General features: G+C 39.8%; 1 protein-coding gene across 6 annotated transcripts in view; it reads left to right on the top strand.

Annotated features, from left to right (window-relative positions):
- The window catches only part of LOC121600617 (hemicentin-2-like), a 220,148-nt gene that overhangs the window by 27,001 nt on the left and 177,052 nt on the right, over positions 1 to 16,095 (top strand). The gene's annotated exons all lie outside the window — the stretch shown is intronic.

Below are 16,095 nucleotides of genomic sequence, written 5' to 3'. Positions count from 1 at the left end.
TCATAATCCATCCTACATCGTCCGTTGGTCGGTATGTGTGCGAAATTGTGTATTTGTGTATGTGCACGTGCAATCTAGCAGCTCTATCCCGTTCAGATAAGAAAATGTCAAAGAGCTTGCGGGAACACTTTTGTCTCGCGATATCTCATCAGGAAATGGAAGTTTGTGGAGCTATCACAATAAGTCTGCATTTTCTCAGTACCATTTTGTGGGGTGGGGCAAGGCGGGACCATTTAGATTCCGGTTTTATCGTTGCATTTACACACTGGAGGAAAGTGTCGCGTAAGTGTTGGCATCATTTCTGGCTCTGTCAGCATACGGTTGCGGAACTCTGGAGAGTTTCACGGTGTGATATAAACGTACAGGACATACGTATCCCCTTGGATGAGTATATCCAAGGGATATAATGCTGACGTAAGCTGGCAAGCACGATTGTGGTGAGCTGTGTCTTTGTTTTGTTGCTCCAGTCGACACCGTCCCAGACAGTCCATTCATATCTTTCATGCACACCGTGGAGTTCTGAAAACTCCGAACGCAGAGTGTGTCTGATGCGACACATTCACTGTAGGGTGGGCAACACAGGGTAGCGACTGTTGCTATCAGCCTTGCTTTTATCAATCGAAGTGTCGAAGCATGTGGGCGTCTGTACGTAGTACTTCCCGGTTCGAGGAAGAATGTTAAGCATTTTATGGGACGCAAACGATTGGGGAGGTCCCACTGGAACAGTTAAGGCAGTAGTTCTTTGCGACGAATATTAACCAAGTTCTGGCAGGTCTTGAAATTACGACACCACCAGTTGCCTCAGTTCTGTTTAGTATTGGTGTAACACTTGAGGTGATAACGAAATCTAAATAGTGATGAGGCGGTGCGAGTGTAAGGATATTGTTTTGGGCTTTGCTAGTGTGTGCAATGGACATTTGTAGCAAAAGTAGATTATGTATAGTAGATCAGTATAGTGACTTGCAGGGTTGAACTCTACACGTAAAACACTATTGATAAAAGACATGTTAAGAGATAAATAGAGAGGAATAGGTTAAAATTTAATCGCTTCATATCTTATGAATATATTCACGCTTCATATTTAGCTTCGCATGTGTTGGTGCTTTGTCGACGTAGTTGAGGAGCACACGCTTTCCCATCGTGATTCGTAACGTGTTGGGACTGTATGCTTATAGCAGGGATTAATTAAAAGCAGCGAGTTGCGTACGAGGCTTAGGAAGCAATTGTGGGACATACCGGGGTCATAGAGATAGCAAACAGAGCTAATCTCATAAGATATAAGGTGGAACGGATCTAAAAAGCCAAAATGTGTGCGATGGTCCTTCGACGGTAATTTAATAATGAAAATGAATTAGCAAAATACTTTAACTAAGTTTTTTATGGCATTGGCGTTCATTGATTTAAAACATAATTTAGCTGAATTAAAAAAAATGTAGTTGAATTTGCGAACAGAATTTAAATTAATTACAAACATGTAATAATATTTGAGAACAATCACAAACATAGAATACAAACATAGAAAAAAAAGAGCTAGAAATGTAATTAATTTTGCGTGTGAACTAATAGCTGCAACAATGTGTTACCTTTATCGAACATGACTTTAATAATCAGCTCCTGCAGCAACGGAAAATATAATACGGAATGTATGTTTGCATGTTCTTACATATTGTACAAGCCCAATCACTGGAACCGGCGTTAAAATGGCATGCAATTTGGATAGCAAATTGGACGTTCGAATAAATACGCCACCTCTTTTCAATAACCACTACGCGGTACGTGGAACTAGAAGACTGCTCAATACCGGCCAACTCTCGTGTCGAAATTAGAAATTTTGCAAAAACGAAATGTTGTTCCTCCCAATAGGAGTAGCAATACATAGTGTTGCTACTCTGTGTAATGAAAATGTTCGGTGAAAAGCGTCAGCGTGGATGTAAATGAAACGATATTTTGCCTTGCTTTGCTCTCGGGAGGATTTAGGGTAAAAATATTTTATCGAATAAACCCCAAAACTGTACACCTTCACAACCACCCAAACTAAAAAGGAATGGATTGGAAAAATATCGATTTTATACCAACAAAACCGGTGCCGCGGAACTCTTGCTATGCGGGGAGCTCTCTTGTGGAATATTGTAAAAGGTCTTTTGGTAAAATCAAGTAACGAGAAACTACCTTCGCGAGCTTTCTTTAAATTGAAAATCGAGCATTTGTTGATAGTTTTGGGACCTTTTCCACCTACAAATGGTTTACAATTGTTGGAGAGAATTATATTCCCTGCCGAGTTCTACGTTTCGCTTTCCGGGGTTAAAAATTTATAGTTGGTAGTGTTGCACAATTCGCCGAATAGGAAAAACTGTAAGAAGTCGGTTACAAAATCATGAAAAATAAGAAATAAAGAACAAGTAGGCAAGAATATGCTACAAACAATTTTCCAAAAACAGGCAGCCACGGTATCCCAAAACCAAGGCACGGGAGCGACCACAATCACCTTTCTTCGCGTTTCGGACGAAAACGAATTGTGCTTACAGTTGAAGATTTATTTAATTATATCGACGACTGGTCTTACTTGCTGAGCTTGTATCTTTTTTGTTTTCGAGTTATGGAGGTATGAACTTAAGTGTGTGTTCGGGTGTGTGTACCTTTGTGGCTCTGAACGAGTAAGCAATTCTTTCGAACAGTACTTTTTTTTGATAACCTTGTTCTACTTTTGCTTTGAATCTACCGAAAAAGTTGTTCGGAATGGTTCTTTTAAGAGTTTTTGCTTCTATGTTGAACCATTGTTTTCTCTTATTCTGGTATCATGTACCTTTCTTTGGTGAAACTTTTTTTGTAAAAGTTTAAAGATATGTGGTAGTTTGAAGTGCAATAAGATTGAAAAGAGAAAAAAAGGAAACAGAAAGGAACATCAATTGAATATTTGTGCAGCTTTCATCTTGCGGTGTAGTAACATGTTAAATAGTAGTAATATTTTGGATGTTATGTTAACTGGAAATGGAGTAAATGGTAATCTTTGCTGCTTTTTAAAATGATTAAAATATTTAAGATGAAATAATATTTTTTACAATGTCTCAAAATAACACTGGAAACCGACCTTGTTTTAAAAGAAATGTGATAAAATTTATCAAATTTAAATGTAATACATGAAATAATGTACTTATTAAGAAATGGCTTCTGCATTTTGTTCTTTCTTTGATGAATGTTAATTTGGATGATGAACTTTCTAAGTAATTCGAAGACGCAGTGCAAATTCACGAAAGCGTAAAATTATCACGCGTATTGAATTACGTGATTTCCTTCAAGCTGTAGGATGAATTATTTGGATTTGAATGGATGTAGCCGGTGACGAATAGAAAATATGCTTACCGTTGATTGACCACCTCAAATTTGATAAACGAAACGTGACATTGCGCCTTTGTGAGGCTGACGTCATTTCCACGTTGGAATCTTGCATGATAATGGCAAAGACTTGCCGGAAGAAGAATTTAGAGTTGAACGTTAGCACTCAATAATTTTCACAGTCCGTTTTGTACCATGTTTTGATTACATTTACACGTTTTTATGTACAATGTAATTGAGTTAAGATGATGGCTTATTTTTATGTTGACTATGCAATGAATGTTGAAAGCATATGCCTTGTTATCGTTATCTTTTGCATGGCTAGCTATCGATTGAATGTTGGTTTAAATGTGTCAAGGGATGTTTGCTAGTTTGAAAAATTTTATGAAGTACTGGGCGTCTCCATTATTTGTATTGCTAAAAAAATGACGGTTTGGTCTAATAAGTTCAATATTATTTATTATTATTCCTATTTACATGTAATTTAATTGTTTAAAACAATACAAGACTATACCGTTTTACCACCATAAACACTGCATTCCTTGTCGTGTTATTTGTGAATCATTTGATCGTTCTGCAGCAATGCATAAGCCTATTGAAACAAAAAATCTCTTCACCACATCCACCAGAGAGTTTCATAACAACTTTTTTTACGCTTTCCCGTGAAGGTATTGTATTATTTTGACGAAATGATTGCGTCTTACTTCGATTTTGTACGTGATCGGATTTCTGATACCACGTTACCATTGTTTCTATAGAAAGGTCGTAGCCGTATGCTGCGTGTAGCGCATCGATCGTGCGGCGAAAGTGAAACGGCGCGAAGGTGAATCAAAATGTCGTTAAGGTTGTGGTTCCAACAGAATTCAACGGTTCCGCTACAGTGGTACAGAACCAATCATTCCCATCGGCCTGCCGGGTTCGGCCGTTTTCGTGGCTTTCTGTTATAATGCTTGACGTTGGGATGGCACAGAATAACACAGCAGACACATTTTTCCTGGACTGGTAATGGAAAGCGTGTAGCTTTGTTTTGCGAACCAGAAAGGTAAGCATCGTGTCCAGTCTGATCTGCAATGCCCTGTAGGTGTCAAAATCCGTGCCGGCAGCCTCTCGAGAGGATTGAAATCTTGTGATTTGATTTCACCGCCCAACACGTTATCGGTGTGTTTTTGCATCACGTTGTGTGATTTTTTATCGTTAGATAGTGGTGGCGTTTTGCTATTGTGCTCTGTTGCGTACGCAACTCACGTCCATCAGGAAATGTTTTACAAAGCAAAAAATCATCAGAACAGAGAAACCCCATTTCGAAGGAAACGGTGCGCTATGATTGCAAATAGTTGCTACCATCGCGATTGCTCAGCCGTGAATCGTTTATGCTGCGTGAATTTCGATCGTTTGACGCATTGCTGATACCGTGTAATCGAAGGGAGCTTTATATCGATGAACGAGAAAAGACTCTTTGGTGGAAAGAAGTAAAATGATTTCGCTAGAAAATTATGGTTTTCACTGTGAATGTTCGGTTATGTTATGATTCTTGGTAATCTGCAATGCAGCGTGTCTGTCAGAGAAGGGCGGATACGGTCAGAGTGTCAATATTGAAAAGAATTAAAAAAGCAAAATTAAGTGGCAGAGGCTATGAAACCTAGTTCTGCGATTGTGCCACATATGTATATTCTGCAAATGACTCATGAAAGGTAATATTTAAAAAGCAAATCCATAAAGAACACTATTATAACACATTCTTTTAGAAATTGCTTTAAAAAAAACTTGGGCAATGATGTTCAATCATGGAACATGGATAAAAAAGGATCATGTTCAATCATGAATTTCAATATGTTCTTAATCAATGTTGAATGTTCTTAACACGTTTCACTCAACTTTATGCATAATGAAGTATCGAATGTTATATCTAATAGTTACACATTTATGTTGACAAAAGTGCATTTAAAACTACTGACATGTTCTGAAATAGCACATAACAAGTGCTTTCAAATACAAAACCACTACTACAAAGAATCCTGCCCACAAAATAATCGTCTATTTCCGACTGATTCCACCAAGACAGTGTACTCATGCTGCCTCTGACTAAGCGCTGATAGGTGTTTGTCATCGGTGAGGTTTCAAGGCTATATTTCCAGGCGCAAGCGTTCGTTCCTTTCACCTTCTCCTGTTCAATATTTCTCCACAACATTCAGGATACATACGCATCTCAACTGTTTCTTCACAACGGTTACCCAGGTGGTTAAAACTTCCCCTTTTGGCTGCAGCACAAATTGAACCAGCAATGTCGCACGTCCCCGCAGAGGGAGAACCGGAATCAAGTGGTGCCCTAATCAATTTCCGCTAAATCATCGACTGGCAAAGGTGAAGTTTAGTGTGCAATGAACGGTGACAGAATGTGTTTCCCATACGGGATGAAGTTTTCATGTCGGTGCTGTGGTAAATTTTCGGAAATGGTTTGAGCTTTCGGATAGAACTTGGTTAGAATACCTTTGGTACTAGAGTAGGCTGACGTGGAAGATGATGTGGTTGACGAGAGAGGGATGAAAAGTTGGTACAATCGCCGTTAAAGCTGTTACGGAAACGTCAGTTATTCTGGGAGTATAGTTTTTATGGATCTTAAGATATGTTTTGAAAAGTATATAAAGATTAATTTTGGATACGTTCATTTCAACGTGTTAAGCAAAACGGTAATTTAAATTTATATAGTTTTTTTGTTGACTGGTAACTTTTCAATCGTGTTTACCGTGCAAAAGTTCATATTTTTGTTACCAACCGTTTTCCGCCAAAAAGTAGCGACCGAACAAAGATAATATCTTCCGTGTAATGTGCGTTGCAAACGAAGTTGAGGCGCACGAAAAATTAATGATTTCCTAATAAGCCATAGGAAATTAATTTAGTACACGGTAGGTACTTGCGGATGTTGATTTTTGCCATATCGTTACGCTCCCTGCCAGGTAAGTTGATGGAAATTAAGTGATATGAAAAGAGGAAAGGGACATATTTTATTCATTTCCTAGTGGAATAAAAGTCAATTTCACCATTTACAACAGATCAACGTGTGCAGGTGTGGATGGTTTACCATTACGGAGCAGGAAAAGCTGGAACGAGTAGTTCATATAAAGATTGAATGAATGATTCATGAGAAGGAATAAGCGGGAATGCAAGGGAAATATAAAAAAAGCTAGATATTAAGTACTGGATTTAAGATTATTAAAAAAAAAATACATAGTCATTCGAGCTAGGCTCGCATTAAAAATAAACTATCAAAAGAGTAATGGTTGAGGAATTAAGTGTCATAGTTTTTTTATTACTTTGTGAAGCAACTGTGAAAAACAGATATAGAATGAACTAGAAGTTTCAAAAAGTTAGTAAACGTAGATATATTTTAATTGAAAACTGTTTTTTAACGTTAAAAAACAACTAGTTGAAGGAAAAATTGAGAATAGAAACAAGTAAGACGAATAAGATTAGAAACGTATGCGGCGGGTGTAGATAAGTATAGAAAAGATAAAATATGTTCTTCAGTACACATTTGCATGCATGGTTATGAGTACATTTAGGTCAGAGATTCGTAGCTACGTTTTGTTATCTTCAAGACATTTCAGCCAACAAGCAATAATTCATTCTTAAATCTCAACAGTGAGCGTATTTTCCTTAAAGAGGCGTAACGATTGCAGTATCGATTTTCGCAATATTTATAGAAGAAGCTTTTACCGGGCAAAACGGATGTGATAATGAAATTCCGCTGTTTTCCCACCGGGTCCCATCATGGTGGAAGAAATACCAAAACGAAAGACTTTCTCATACTGCCATCTCAGTGGCAGCACCCACTGCAGTGGCAGTACTGGGGTATGGTGGAAATTCTATTTTCTCTTTTCTTTCCCACCATCTACAATTGGTTCACCGTGCTCATTATCTTTCATCTGGAATCTGCGTTACGAGCAAACGGAGATTCCCTTGTTTCCCTACGTGTTGGGTTTTCTCGTTCACTGATTATGTGTGCCACCGTTTTTCCTTTGGCAAAGCTCAGTACATCCGGTTTCCGGTCGGGGTTCGATAAGAGGAAATTCATTAACGGCTACTTTACGGTTCGGTTGTGCTTCGGACGCACGATAAGTGGTCACGTTCGTTTTGCCGAGAATCTTGATTAGGTGGAGCCGATCGGCGGTGGCTACAATTGAAACACTATCGTGCTAGAAGAAAAGGACTCTATTGATACGCTGTAGGTATCTGACCTTGGAGCGGGCTGTCACAGACAGTGAGAAAATTTAAATTGGAATGAAAGTCCACTGTAGAGTGAACCTACGGAAAATGGAGGTGTCTGGTGTTTTTTTAAACAATATGATAACACGTACCTATACAAACACAAGCTTTGAGATTGGGATTATTTCATGACTTGTTCGTATTCATTATTTAAAAATTGATGATCAAACAAATCAATTTGAAAGAGTTTTTTTTATGAACTTTATGAACCAGACCATATAACTAGAATCCAATGAATGCATGACATCTGCAGCAAAATGTATGAAATCCTTCATTTACCCTTGACTTCGTTAAAATTCTGTATCAATAAATATGGTTATATTGGTACTGTTGGAAAGTGCCAGTATACAGAACATTAGCAAAGAGTTGGAGGAATCAAATTGGTGCAGTAACGATTCGAGGCAACCTTCATGGAATTATCCTTTACGACATTATTTGCTGTGTATCAGCGTAAACCATACCGATCAGTGTATGAATGTGTGCGCTCCCGTTTAAACTAAACGAACCTTATGTGGCACAAAATGCGCTAATTATACGCCCCGTTTCCATTTCCAATTTTCATTCCAACCAAACAGGGCTGCCCATTAGGGTTTGTAATGAATTTCCCAGGCTCATGATATTTTTTTCAGCAAGGTTGAAGCATTGACTTTGGCAGTGCTATTGTTGTAGTTCAAACATGCGATTTAAGGGGCTACTAAGCTGAGAAATTCAAACAACATAATGTTTCAACTCCCTTTCTCTCTCTCTCTCTCACTCTCTTTCTCTCTCTTTCTTTCTCTCGTGCTCTCTTTCTCTCTTGCTCACTATTTCTCTTGCCATCGTTAATGGTGTCCGTACAGGAGAGACAGAGGGAAATGCAGGAATGTCAACGATTCATTCGCTCGGCAAGGTGGCCCCTTGTGCGTTTGTTTTGCGAGCTGGAACGTCATCGTCACTAGGGTCGTTAAGACGGGGCGGGCAAGAACTTGGCATGAGTCAATTTCATTTTGACGATGGCAAACAGTCGTGTGAAGGCGTAATAAAGTGAAACCTTGCGTAAAACGAAAGCGGTTCATCATTGTCCCCTTTTGTACTTTACAGCCTGCTCCGCTTGGAAACAAGCAGCGATTTCATGGGATCGCTGCTCCAGTCGACCTGTAAGAAGATTTGTATTGGCTTTTTTGCATCCTCAAAAAATGCTTAGCTTAATGGCACTGCACATTCCAATGTTCTCGTTATGTTACAGCACGTGTTTAAGAAATGTGCTGGCTTGTTTTTGTTATGAACGATAAGTAGGTTAACGTAACGTGATGAATTCTCCAGTGCCGGAAGTACAATGAAGAATCAAAGAAGAACACTTTAATGCTGCCGTAACGTTATTGACAAACTTGCGCAAATGGGGCATGTTTTCGCGGAACAAATAATTTCCAACACACACTGCAAATGACACCGGTTGCTGAACGGTAGCTCGCGCCATGGTGTGATAACGTTCTATCGGTAATCGTCCACTATCCGGTAGCTGATCCCTCAAAGGGAATGTCATTTAAAACAACCGTCAAAAATAACTTACTGCTTGAGTTTTGGTGCAAATAATCATGTTACACCCGGTGCGCGATCCTCATCCGTTCCCTTTGCCGCCGAGAGTACAGCAGGTGATGAAGTTTTCCAATGATGCTGCTTGAATTCTAAAGCAGAGAGCACGGCAACAAACAAAAACCAAACTGCACCATGCCCCCCCCCCCCTCCACGCGCATCGTAGAAGTTGTATGTGCAGGAATGAATGAAATTTTTAATGGAAATGAAAGACAAAGTTTTAATTGCTTTTTTCCCATTGTGTCGCACTAAGTACGTTGTTGGTTGGAGCGGAAAGCTGTAGCAAGGGCTTGCTTTTGCTAGGCAGGTAGTCGCTCCGGAACGATTTGGAGTCAAACCGCTTACGCAGTGTCTGCGAGGAACCTCATCGGGGTGTTCTAATGTGAGTGTGTGAACAATTACCAAAGTTACTTTCGTGCACGGTGTTGCTTATGAGCAGTTCCATTTGTGAACATTAGCTGGTATGCGTATTAGGCGCACTCTTACCGTTCACACGGATTAATGACCTTCCGTAGTGGGGCGAACTGGTTCTGCAGCATTTCGGTGTGACTGTTGCACCGGGTCGCTGTTATGTCCGAAAGTTTGGCTATGATTTTTATTTGTTGTGTTATGGAAGAGAGTGAAAAATGTAAAGCATTATTTGTAACGTAGTGATTGTTCAATAAATGTGAACTTTATGTTACAAAAGTTACTGTTCAGTATTTGCTTCGTGGAAACGGTCCGAATTGAAATAGAACCATGTTACGGTACGGTTATGTAGTTTGATGTTTTCGCAGTTTAATAATTTGTAAAAACAAAACTGTTTAATAACCAAATTTGTTGTACGTTTAAATTGATGTATCGATGAATGAATGGTAAATATTTCATTCGAGGGCTAAACAAAACCACACATTATGTTGACCTCGTAAAAAAGCCTTTTCAAAAATATTGACAAATATTGAAATCTCCGCCAACGCACACAACATCATCAATCACAACGATGAAATCTATCAGACAGAACAGCTCTGATGTACTGCCTTCCAACGCATCCTGAATATTAAATGGTTTCGGGGAAGTCGATTGCTACACAGGTTGAAAAATTGTAGTTTCTTAGACTTTTCACTTTTCATCCTAGCTTTCGTTTGTGCCTTGATCTTATTAAAGGGTCGTGCATAATAAATTGATGTGTCTATGCTCTTGGCAACCGGTTATCAACGATCGGCTGGGAGAAAGGTACGATGGTTTATTCTTATTTCATAGCCATCTCCATCTGGCCATCTCTCATAGTGCCAGCGGCCATCCACTGGCATTCCATCAGTATGATGAACTATCCGAAAGAAATCTGAAAAGTCCATTCCTATGGTGATATTATCACAAATCCATGACATAACCTTCCCGACCAGTTATTTTGAGACAAAACATGGAACATCGGTTGATAAATCGAGTTATGAACGAACTTAGATTTGATTCCTTCAGCCATTGCGTGGTGAAATGTGGTTTGGAAATATGATATTTGAACGAATTTCTAGAATTACTCCCATAGGCCATCTACTAGAAATCCTGTAGTTGAATTATCTTCATATGGCTTGTTTGTAAATGTGCCTATTAACTTGAGCAATCTTTCCAAACTCTATTTTCCTTTTATGATTTTTGCATCAGAGTTAAATATTTTATGGAATAAAATGCTCTTTCGCAAAACGGTATAACCCAGCCTTGATTCTTTTAGATGTATTGTAGACGAAAAACGTCTCGTTTATGTCATTTTCCGACACCATAGATATAGCTTTGTCTTGAGATTAAGTGGCACAAAGATAGTTAGTACGCTGTAACGTCTCTGTGCTCGTATCACTGAAGTGACCTGTGACTAATAGATGGATGGATGTTCGATAAACGTAGGTCGTAGGTTGTAATCATAAAAGAAGCCTTGAAGTGTGTTCTTCAGCCGTATTACGGTATTACCACTCCTGAAATCAAGAATCTGAACTTAAATTGAATGAATGAATATTCCGTTTCGTATAACTGTAAACGTGTAATTTACACTGTTCTTCTTGTTTGGCACAACAACCGCTGTCGGTCAAGGCCTGCTTGAACCCACTAGTGAAGTGAGCTTGGCTTTCAGTGACTTATTGTTACCATAGAAGGATAGTCAGTCCTACGTATGGGGGCACGGTCTATTCGGGGCTTGAACCCATGACGGGCGTGTTGTTAAGTCGTACGAGTTGACTCATTATCAAGAAATTGTCTTGATACCGTATGAATTGTAATGCAATAAACTATCTTTAAGGAACCAAAACCGTACCTTTAGGAGTGAAGCAAAAATAGAAAGTTGTAACATTTACAGAATTGTTAAAATATTTTAAGAAACAGCATTGTAACCCTATTATTACCCTCTAACCGAAACATGTGTGTGTGTTTTTTTCCTTACACAGTATGCTACGTTAGGGACGCCAAATTCATCCAGCGGTACCAACTGATGCGAAATAAAGCTTCCCTTGTTTGCACTCAGAACTGGTAGTGCTATATCGCAAAAGGAGTAACAATATTTCACAGTTACGGTTTTTTTTTTGCGGCCCGACAAAATACAAGCTGAATGCAACTCACAAAATCCTGTACACTGTCATGCGAAATGTAACACACCTACCTAAGACGCACACCGTTCTGCGTCCTGTACAAGTCGCGGACGGGGAAAACTTTCACGGCTTACACTGCCTGATGGACGGGTTGCTTCTGGCAGGTTGTCAACGTAAATACGTGTAATGTATAACTTGCTAACGCCCTGGTTCGTCACCGTATTTCACTGTTGGTTTGATGAGCGTCCACATATGAGGATGCCTCTATTTGCTAAACATATTCGGCAGTGCGAGCGACTCGTTGTGTACTTTTCTAGCCTGGTTGTATCTAGATCGGTGTGCAAGCTGAACGTAATGCTTCTTCACTTCTATTCGTTGTGGTATGTCGTTTTGCATGTTTTATAGCTTCTGAGCAGTGTTATGGCCCGGTAGAAGCATTGCTTAGAGCTATACATACAAAACTAAATAATACAAAACTAAAAGCAAGATGTAGTAGTAGATGCTTTTTGCCCAGGCAAAAAGAAAAAAAAATCGCATACTGTGTGGCACCTCTATTTATACACCCAAATGGAGGTCGTCAGGAACGTTGCTCAGTAGGTTGTTTGTTTTTTGGGAGCATTTCCGCATCAGTGCATGGATAATGAAAATGGATGCGAAATGGGCAAAGGATCGCACTGCTCAGCTAACCCTTAGGTTAGCAAAGCTTAGGCTCGCTCAAGTAGTAGGCTTTACGGTTTTGCATATCCCCGGAAGAACCATAAGTGATCCATTGTGGTCAAATGTACCTGAGTTTCGGAGGCTCTGAACCTTTTCAGTTCAGTAGAGAGAAAAAGAGAGAAAGAGAGAGAAAGAGAGAGAGAGAGAGAGAGAGAAAGAGAGAGAGAGAGAGCAAGAGAGCGAGAGAGCGAAAAAAAAAAGATTGAGCATAGTAATGTGACGAAACAACATGCTCTTCGCTAATTCCCTGCGGGTTTTGTGGTTACGCAGGGTTGAATACATGTGGTCCGAGGAAAAACACCACCGGACGAAATCATTGACACCAAAAGACGGATGGTAGATGAAACTTGCCGTGGGAAATACCTTTCCACAAATCTTCTCTTTGCCGTAATTCGTCTCATTTGGGAGAGCACGTGGCACAGCACGATCTTTTTGGAGTACTCCACCCTAATGCTAATATGTGTCGGGTAGGATCCATCGTCCGGAACGTGCAGATTAGCTGAGTAGCTCGTTTTTTAATGTGTGCGCTTTATGATGTATTTCATTAGCATCCATGAGACGGTCCTAGTTTATTCGTCACTGATCCCACACTCTTGAAAAAGTTCAGATGACTTTGAAAATCCCTGATCACAGCTTCTTGCAACGAAGGCACGTAATAATTGAATCTTGCCTGATGATTCTTGGTTTGATTCACGCGGGATAAGGTCGTTAAAAAATCCACCATCCCTCAAACTGGGTGTCTCCCAGGTAAACACAGAGCCCGTAGACCGATGGATGTAGTTTCCAACCTTTAAAACTAAGGCGTTTTTATGACACTGCCCTGCAGCTAACGAATTGTCATTGGTCTCTTTTTGGCGGTCGCGTGATGAAGATTCGACACAATCATGTGTGAGCAGGCATGCGTGTGAGCGTGTTTGTCCGTGCTGGAAGTTGGTGGAAAGGATTCTTTTTTTTCAATTTTCCAACTCATTGAACCATTGCGTGCATCAGAGCGACCCGGTGTGAATGTTTTGTACGGCCTCAGGTATCTCAATGCGACCGAGCGTGTCCGAATTCCATCTGTGTGAGATTGAGCAAGGCGAGAAAAAAGAAGGCGCAGCGACATGTACGCGAAACTACACACTCCCTATACGTGTCACAGTATCCCGCGTCGGGATATGCCGGTTGGGTGTGTGTGTGTGTGTGCCCGGGTGTAGGTGGATTCTGGAAGATGTACGAGCTGTGTGCTTTAGGGAGCTGGTGCTGGTTGGATGATGTGATAAATTTTCACTCCTTGCCACATGTACGGCCCGATGTTTCTTGCCAGCAGTGCAGGGCAGCGCTTGACATGGGACGGTTGGTACGCCGGAGTCCTGCTCACCGGGGAGTTACTCGGTCGCCCGCGTGTTCCAAAGGGCCTGTGTCACACCTTTCCGGTGCGCTTGATTGGATTTTCCGTAGATAGTACCCTGGGTGGGTCTTCCTTTTCGGTTGGTCGAGGTTTGTCCTGTACTTTCTACACTTTGTGCTGTAGGGAAGGATGCGTTCTTGGAATGTTCGTGTAGCGTGTTATTGTTCTCTCTAATGAGATTCCTCGGTAATTGTCCTTCTGCGGGTTGTGCAAGTATGGTTGCTAGGAGATTCAACACTGAGCAGTTTGAAGCATAACAACATATCTCGATGCAATCAATTGATTGTTATTGAAATTGAATAAAAAAGTTATAATAATTGGACCATGTTCACTTAGAAAAGGAACAAATTGACTCGTTAGAATGTTCGTTTCGGTTAAAAATGATAGGTTAAATTTTCACCAAAACCTATATGCGCGTCGGATGAGTATAAAAAATAGCCCGTGTTTAATTTTTGTAACAGTTATGCCTTGTGTACTTTTCAAAACGTTCGTAGAAGAATATGAAAAGTAGATTTTCAATTCGCTGTTATGCGTTTGGATTTTCTTAAAAAAGAAACTTTGGATTACAGACGCATAGAACATCCAGCTGTTTGATATCGCTAACTGAACAAACAATGTATCTTTTTTTGGCGTAAATAATCAAAGTCGATCTCATCTCAACCGCAACGTATTTTGTGTTGATTTTCATAAGAAACATGCTCCATTTTGTTTTTACTCTTGCTATGCTATTCAATGGATGCATAAAAACACAGCAGAAAGTTATCCGTAACACATATTGTGGTGATAGTGGCAAGAGACATAGAGCAGATTATGGTAAACTTTAAAAAGTTTCCCTCGTTCGTCCATGTACGCTCAAGATGGTTGATGCTGATGAAAGGTTCACTGTAAATCGTTACCAAGAAGCTGAATAGTGCAGCCAGGCATGCGAGCTAGCAAGCGTAGCATTAAACTCGCAGATCATACGATTTGCATGCGTCGTTATTTGTTAGTGAAACTTTCCGTCCGGCAAGACTTTGCTAATTCTTGTTGGATTGTTGCATGAGCCGACAATGTTTTGCTTTCAGAAAGGCAGATAAACATATTCATTCTAACCGATGGACGCTGTTTGGTTTCGTTTCTTTGCGGAAACAAACTTATTCTATCTCATGAAAATTAATTTGCAAATTAACACCTTCATTAAAACCAGCCATTGAAAAGGCTGCCCGTGTCAGCTGCTCATTGTAAGCAGTATACTACCGTAAGAAAGTTACGCGTTTTTCCTTGGAGGGTTTTCGAATCGTATGGCGTCGTAAATGGGGAAGGAATTTGATGTTGAATGTGGGTAAAAAGAAAAGGTGCGAGCAAACAAACACGTGTACCAGCAGGCCGAGAAATAGGGCAAAAATATTCCTCCCAATAAACGTCGACACTTCCGTTGCCTTTGCGTTGGCCATCCAGTACCCTGTTTGTGATGATTAGGTGAACTTTTTCTGCTGCAGAGGGTGTTATGTAACGCCCTAGGCGAACAAACGCAAGGTGTGAATTTTATCGATCTTTTTGCTTCAAAATAATTCGCTCTAGGATAATACACGGACCAGCTGTGACCACAAAGCGAGCTGAAATGGGACAACTTCTAGCATAATCGATCGTTTTAATAAAATAGAGGAAAATGTTAGGCTTACATTTTTAAGATCCACCACAACCACCCAGCATTAGATCGATATAACTTCTCGCCATGATGAACGCCACGCTCGGAGGTTTTGTGGATTACTCATGTTCAAGGGAGGACTGCGTGCCTAGAACCATAAAGTAGGACGCTGTTTATGGGAGTTAGTAAAACAGTCCTAATTGATTCTGATGGCGATGATGATGATGTGAGTGGTAGTCGTGTCGCTTTTTGTGAGAGTTATGGCGCACTGACCTACTGCTGACGTTTCAGATGTTCTGTTTCTGATACTACTGGCACTAAACATGTTATCAAATATCTTAATTTATTGGTGTATGTTTTACATTCGTGCTGTTACACACTGGGTGAAATAGAAGGGTGACTTTTAGTAGTATCTTCAAAATGTCTACAACTTTATAAAGAAAATTACCTAGTTTTGAAAAGTAGTTGTTATTATAGAATATTTTAATAGCTGTTAGTTCCTGTTAGATGAAATGTTGGAATTATAATGATAAACGTCATTTAATAAAACAATTATTTAAAGATAAATAACAACCATTTTAATTTATCATTGTTTAACTTCGATAATTGTTTAAAGTTGTGCGTAAAAGTAGTTGCAAAAATGT

Source organism: Anopheles merus, chromosome 3L, assembly GCF_017562075.2.
Source record: "Anopheles merus strain MAF chromosome 3L, AmerM5.1, whole genome shotgun sequence".
In the NCBI taxonomy this organism is placed as follows: domain Eukaryota; kingdom Metazoa; phylum Arthropoda; class Insecta; order Diptera; family Culicidae; genus Anopheles; species Anopheles merus.
This window is presented reverse-complemented; position numbering and strand designations above follow the sequence as displayed.